The following is a 6,727-nucleotide window of genomic DNA, read 5'->3' as shown; positions in this document are numbered from 1 at the left end:
CCTGAGGCCGCAGTTTAATATTCAGATAAACAGGATGTTCATCATTCAGAAGAGGGAGTATTCATATCCTTACTTCCTTTGTTCAGTTCAGTTCAGTTCAGTTCAGTTATCATTTATCATTTCAGTTATTAGTTATTAATTAAGTTATCAGTTATCATTTTAGTTTCAGTTTCAATAGTTATTAATTCAGTTATCAATTATCAATTCCCAATTATCAACTTAGTATTAGTTTCAGCATTTATAGTTCTTTCTTTCAGTTGTTTTACATACAAGTACAATTCAAATGTACTGACGTCCCTTTTGCCCGGGGCCTGCATCTCATAATGGAGGTATTGATTTACAAGTTGATGATTCAGAGCGTTAGGATTTTCGTACCAGCTATTTGGTGATCCCCAGTTCTTTCGGGGCATTATCATTACCTTACAGTCTTCAGTATTTTCAGACAGTCAGTGTTTTTAGTACTTCATTAGAGGCTTCATAGATTAGAGTAATAGTGAGACAGAGTCGCAAGCTTTTCATGTTAAGCAATGTAGGCTCGAATCCACAGAGAGTTAATATAGGTTGGGAATTGGCATCCAGACTTTCAATATATCAGCATATGTTAGTTTATCTTCCGCATTTAGTATGTTATGATATCACATGTTGATTCAGCCAGCCAGTTGGTTCACTCAGTCACATGTAGTCAGGTACCGAGTGCCATGTTACATCCAGGCCTAGGTCGGGGGTGACATCACCATTGCTCGGATAATCATCGTGGATAACATCGCAAATCAAGGATTTCTCCTACATCATGCTTTGAATGGAACAACTCATACAGAGTGATTGGGACATATCTAGTGATCTAAACATCATCATTATCTTGCATCATGAGATTGTTAGATTTAGATAGACTAAGAGCCAATGTCTTTTCAATAATTTTAGCAATGTTGGCTCCTTCTTCCAGTTCAACTGAAAAGAACCTTGCCCCCTCATAGGATCGAAAATAAAAGATAGGAATCGATGCACACAATATTTTAAATACTTGTTGTCCCATCAAGTTTGCTTTGTTTCTATTGATAGGTCCTAAGCAACTCATAGTAGCATCCATCAAGTTTTTGACATTCAGAGGAAAACTTGAAATTTGTAGCCTTAGCAGTAGGACATTTGATGTTCGTATTTTTAGGAGCCATTTTGGAGTTCTTGAAATTTCATATTCAAAGAAATAAGAGGTAGAGATTGTCCCACTTGATGTCCAAAAAATTTGTAACAATAATTTTTCGCGTTGAAAAATAAACAAATAATCTATTGTAAAATTGTGTAACAAATATGGTATTTAATTTGAATAAATGATAAATAGTATAATCTCTATAATATTCCTATAATTCTTCAAGAATATAAATTATATTTATGAACTTGACTTGGATTTTGATTCAACGTCTTGCAAAGCCTTATCTTGAACTTTAATTTAGATTTGATCTACTCCTCACGTGTACTTTGATGGCCTTTGCGAATAGTAATTCTCTTCGATGAATAAGTAACGTGATCTTGAATGTCTTAGTATTTGATTTGTATCGTTCTTGAACTTAAACTTGGTTGCTTGAACATGTAGCATGAGTGTTTGAACTTGTAGCATGTAAAAAATATGTAGTTTTTGATCCACGAGCTCTTTACTTGCTTCTTGCTCTCACTTATGATGTCTTTTAGTTTTATAAAAACCTATATTTATAGTTGTATGGAGTGGTATGGTGGTGTGATTTGATTAGTCTATTTTAACTGACCAATATCAACTAAATACTTGGCGCAACTCTATTGGTTGTTGATTTAATTTGACATGCCAGTATTTCTTGACATATGGCGTAATTATATTGTCTTATTTGTCTGAATTGGATTTCCACATAGTGGACTCATCATTCATATCCTAATAAAATGGTCTAGCCCAATGTATTTGTACTTATTGGACTTAATGGTTAACCCAATTTCATTAGCCAAAATGTCACGACCCAAAATTCACCTAGCCATGATGGCACCTAACTCCACCATGTTAGGTAAGCCAAACATAGAATAATGTAACTCAAATAAAAGATCATTATTAAGAAGGAATAATCATACTTGAATTCCACATAACATCCCAATGATTGGTAGTATAAGTCATGAACTACTAAAATTTAGATTTACAAAGTTGGTGCAAAGAGTGAATACAACATTTATTCGAATATACCTTTTATTAGAAGTTCAATCCTGAACTACCAATAATAAGTGGTAGCAATATTCGGAAGGCATGTACGTCTTCAATGCCAGCCTTTGTCATCCACAACAACTCGGCTACAAGATCTACACGCAAGGTGCAAAAGTATAGTATAAGTACAACCGATCTCATGTATTTAGTACGTATCCTAACTAACCTCGGTAAAGTAATGACGAGGTCTCAAGTCTAGGATACTCACTACTTATGACATGTACAGCTAAAAACATAAACGTGTACCCAACAACAATATATAAGTCTAAACATGAAATATAGGTACCACCAAACGGTGCATATAGAAATGTGTATAAGTATCTTAACAGTTCAACAAATAAAGAAGATGTGCATTTGATATCTGATAACACATCAACAATTGCATATAGAGAATATACGCACAGAAATAGTTCCGGTTAATTAACTCAGTATATGGAGAAGATATGTGTCTAACATCATTAAATCCTCAAGCTTGCATAATGAGAAGATATGCATAAAATATCAAATAATTCTTTCATGGTTGCATATAAAAAAAGATGTTCATGAAAACCAAGAAATCTTTCAATATATAGAGAGGATATGCATGATTAGACAAGTCATGTCGCACAGATTGACATATAGAGAAGATGTGTACTTTGAATCATTTCTTAAACTATGTGTCATATAGATAAGGTATGCTTAGAAGGCATGCATATATTCCAGAACTAGCATAAAGAGAAGATACAGAGTAAGAGAGTCATGTATACACCCGAGGAGTTTGCATATAAAGAAGATACACAAAATCTAACAACTGACCAATTTTCATAATCCATATGTACGTCATCAAGGAGAAACATGAGAGGACTACCTAGAGGGATAGATCCTTATCCGCACACTGCACTGACAACTCACGTACATAATCACCGTACGGATAGCTCACGTGCTTATAATCCAGTCCATCACATAGAAGCATATAAAGAATATATGTATGCCATCAACCAATATCAAATTATGTACTTATGAAATGATAAATAGCATGATAAGGTGTATGTTTGTGTGAAGTGCATAAATATAGCTCGGATCAGGCCGATATACCACACAATAGCAAATCTTATGGTCAAACAGGGAATCAACTCTTACACATGATCTCTATCATGATTCATGGAGTTCACATAGTCATACAAACATATAAAGCATGATAGCACGATGCACAATATCCCAAACAATGCATAGTATAGCCTAAAGACTACTCCGGTCATGAATCATACATAGCAATCATATATACGCTTGTCATTCTCGCATATATGTCGCATCTCACATATTTAAATTAGACAAACAAGGTCATTTCCTAAGTGTAATTCTCTCAATAAGATTAGGCAAGATACTTACCTTAACCGGGCTAGTCCAAAGCTCCAAAATTGCATTTCTTGAGAAATTACCTCTAACTGGTTCAAATCTATCCAAACAACGACCAAGAAAGTCCACCAATGTCATAGGAAACGATCCAAATTTATTAAACTTTGGTCTTTGAGGAAATTCCCTAAAGTCAACCTGGGTCTGCACCCCCGAAAGTTGGAACCAATACAATAATCTGATGACTTATAACCTGTCGAGTCAGAACAAATGATTAGATTCCAAAATTAAGAGTAAATTGGTACTCAAATTTCCAAAATACACTCTCCTAAAGAGTAGGCAAAAATTACATTTTTTCCTTTAAAATTCCATGATTAAAGTCTGTAAATCCATGGAAAATCACTATATATAATCAAATCCAAGTAGAAATTACATACCCACAAAGTAGTAGTGAAAATCTCATCCAAAATTGTCTCATACCGAGCTCCAAAATTCAAAGTAATAAAATATGAGTGAACCCTCAAAATATAACAAGTTGTGAGGGATTCCGCATTTTCAGGTAAAACGTCGCACCTGCGACTTTGCATCTGCGAGCCCTTTCTCATATCTGTGACATAGCTAAAGCTAACCAACCACGTATCTCTGGACCAAACCCGCATTTGAGGATCTGAAGGTACGCAAGAACTTCAGGGAAGCACCTTCGCAACTGCACCACATACTCCGCAAAAGCGGACTCTCATCTTAGGCTTCCTCCTCGTATCTGTGAATTACAACCCCGTAGGTGCAGCCTCGCACCTGCACTCTCTTATGCGCAGAATCAACAAGCTCCCACACCACCTCCACTTCATAGAAGCTAACTGAACCTCGCATAAGCGAATCCGCACCTATGACCACACCTGCGCTGGTGCGAATAACAAAACTGCACAAAGTCACCAAAAAGCTTTGAACCCTTTTCCCCTAAATCACACCCGAGCCCTTTGGGACCTCGTTCAATCATACCAACAAATTAAATTATTTTAACCAAAGTTATCTAAAGACTCAAGACACTACAATTAACATCAAACCATGAATCAAAGATCAAAATCTCTCTCTTAATTTACCAAACATTTTGTTATGACCCAGTATCACAACCTATCATGATAAAGCCTAACACACTTGCTAGGCAAGCTGACATTGACATAAAAACTAAACATTTGACTAAACATGTTTTAATAAACTCTGTAGCGTAAATCTCATCAATATCTAATATAAATAAAAAGAAATACTACTACAACCACCCCAAAATCTGGTGTCAACAAGTATCACACCCCTATTTCTCTCAAAAGTGGCTTTCGACGTGTGACAACTCTTTAAATGAGTATTAAAAAGAGAATAGTTGCCACCTAATAATTTTTAAGGTGTTCTAGGGAACCTATTAGCAAATAACTATGTTTGACTAGTCAACGCCACCAAATATCGGGTAAGGACTCGAATTACCTTAAAGAGAATGTGTTAGGCACTCTTCGAGGTCCACAACTGTGGGTTCCAGTCGAAATTTATACTATGTGAATTAGACAATTAAGCTAGGTGATCATATAAAGGAAGAAAGATGTGGAAGTTTAAGGTTTTGTTATAACCTAACCCATATGAATTACGCTACATAAATAATCGATACGAATCTTAAAGATTATAAGGGTACAATTGCATTGGTCTATGTTAAATGACTAACAAGAAGTATATAAAAGTATAGGGTGTCCTAAGTTTTTTAGCTTAAAGGATCACCCGCTGCAACATAAATAATACTTCGCAACTCCCTTGATATAGGGGTTGCTCATAATATTCAGCAGGCACAAACTATCATCTCATGCTACCAATTACGATGTTGAATTTATTACTTAAAGGCACTCTAATTCAATTCTAACGTGCCTTATGCATGCACTACCTGTCCCATGCCTATGGTCTAGGAGGTTTTGGACCTACTATTAGGTGGTTCTAGACTTTACCTAGGTTGCTAAAAATGATAAAATTAGGAGACATTCAAAAAAACTAGAACTGCACACAATAGCAATGAAAGGCTCAAGTTGACCTCCACACATAAGCACAAAAGCACGTGATCAAATTTTTTTGTTATGTAGTAGACAAAATTAAGATGTATTAGTAAGATTAAGTCCTATTAGCATGATTTTTATATGATTCCGATTTCCAGTATTATACAGGTAGTGCTACAGTTTCTGGACTAACGTATAGGTGGATTAAAGTCTTACAAGTCCTATAAGCATGATTTCTAATCGTTTACGTAGTAAACTAGTGAAAACAATCCTAGAACTCCGAATTACCAGTGCTAATTTTATAAATATGCGTCTTAGGCAGGTGACAGTATCCTGTAGGCATGATTTCTAATAGTTTCATAATAAGGCAATGAAGTCGCTTGAAAACACAGGATTAGCAGCGTCGATAAACATCCTATAGGTAGGATTTCTAACAATTGACAATTAGACATGATTATGTAACACTTTATCCCTATAGGCATGTCATCTAAGCGAGGCAGTACAAAAGTAACATAAAGCAATTGCTCAATTATTAAACCTTAAATCATGATATGTAGGTTAGCAAAGGCATTGTATTATTGTATCCTATAGGCATGCTATCTAAAGCGTTAAGTAGTAAACATGAACAATGTCGCAATTACTTGAGTCAGCATATTTTGATAGATTAAGTGAAGTGAGTGCTTGATTCCTATAGGTATGATTCCAATTAGTGTGCAACACACACTAAACGAAGCAACACAAAAGGCATGCTTGACGTAATAACAAATAGAATACATGGACCCAATAGGCATGTTTTCTACCCTTTCATGAAAGTATTAAAATACCCCAGTCCTTTTTTTATTAATCTCCCCGTCATTCGTTATTACAAAGTTAGTATAAACCATATTGAATGATTACAGGCCCAAATACAAATATAGTATAACCCAGTAATACATCTGGGCCTTCAAACAGGCTTAGGACTTCACATGGACTACAGGCCCAAACTCTATATGTGGACAATGCCTTTCAAACTTTCTGTACCACAGTGGGTTCAACATTCCAGGCCCAAACAAATAACTTACTTACCCAAATGGATGCCAAGTTCAGCCATACATGTGACAAAATGCTTATAGGATTTAACTAAACAGCTTAAATGCTTAATTCTTAAAACTAT

This window comes from Nicotiana tabacum, chromosome 20 (assembly GCF_000715075.1).
Source record: "Nicotiana tabacum cultivar K326 chromosome 20, ASM71507v2, whole genome shotgun sequence".
Taxonomy (NCBI): Eukaryota; Viridiplantae; Streptophyta; class Magnoliopsida; order Solanales; family Solanaceae; genus Nicotiana; species Nicotiana tabacum.
Note: the sequence above shows the minus strand (reverse complement) of the source record.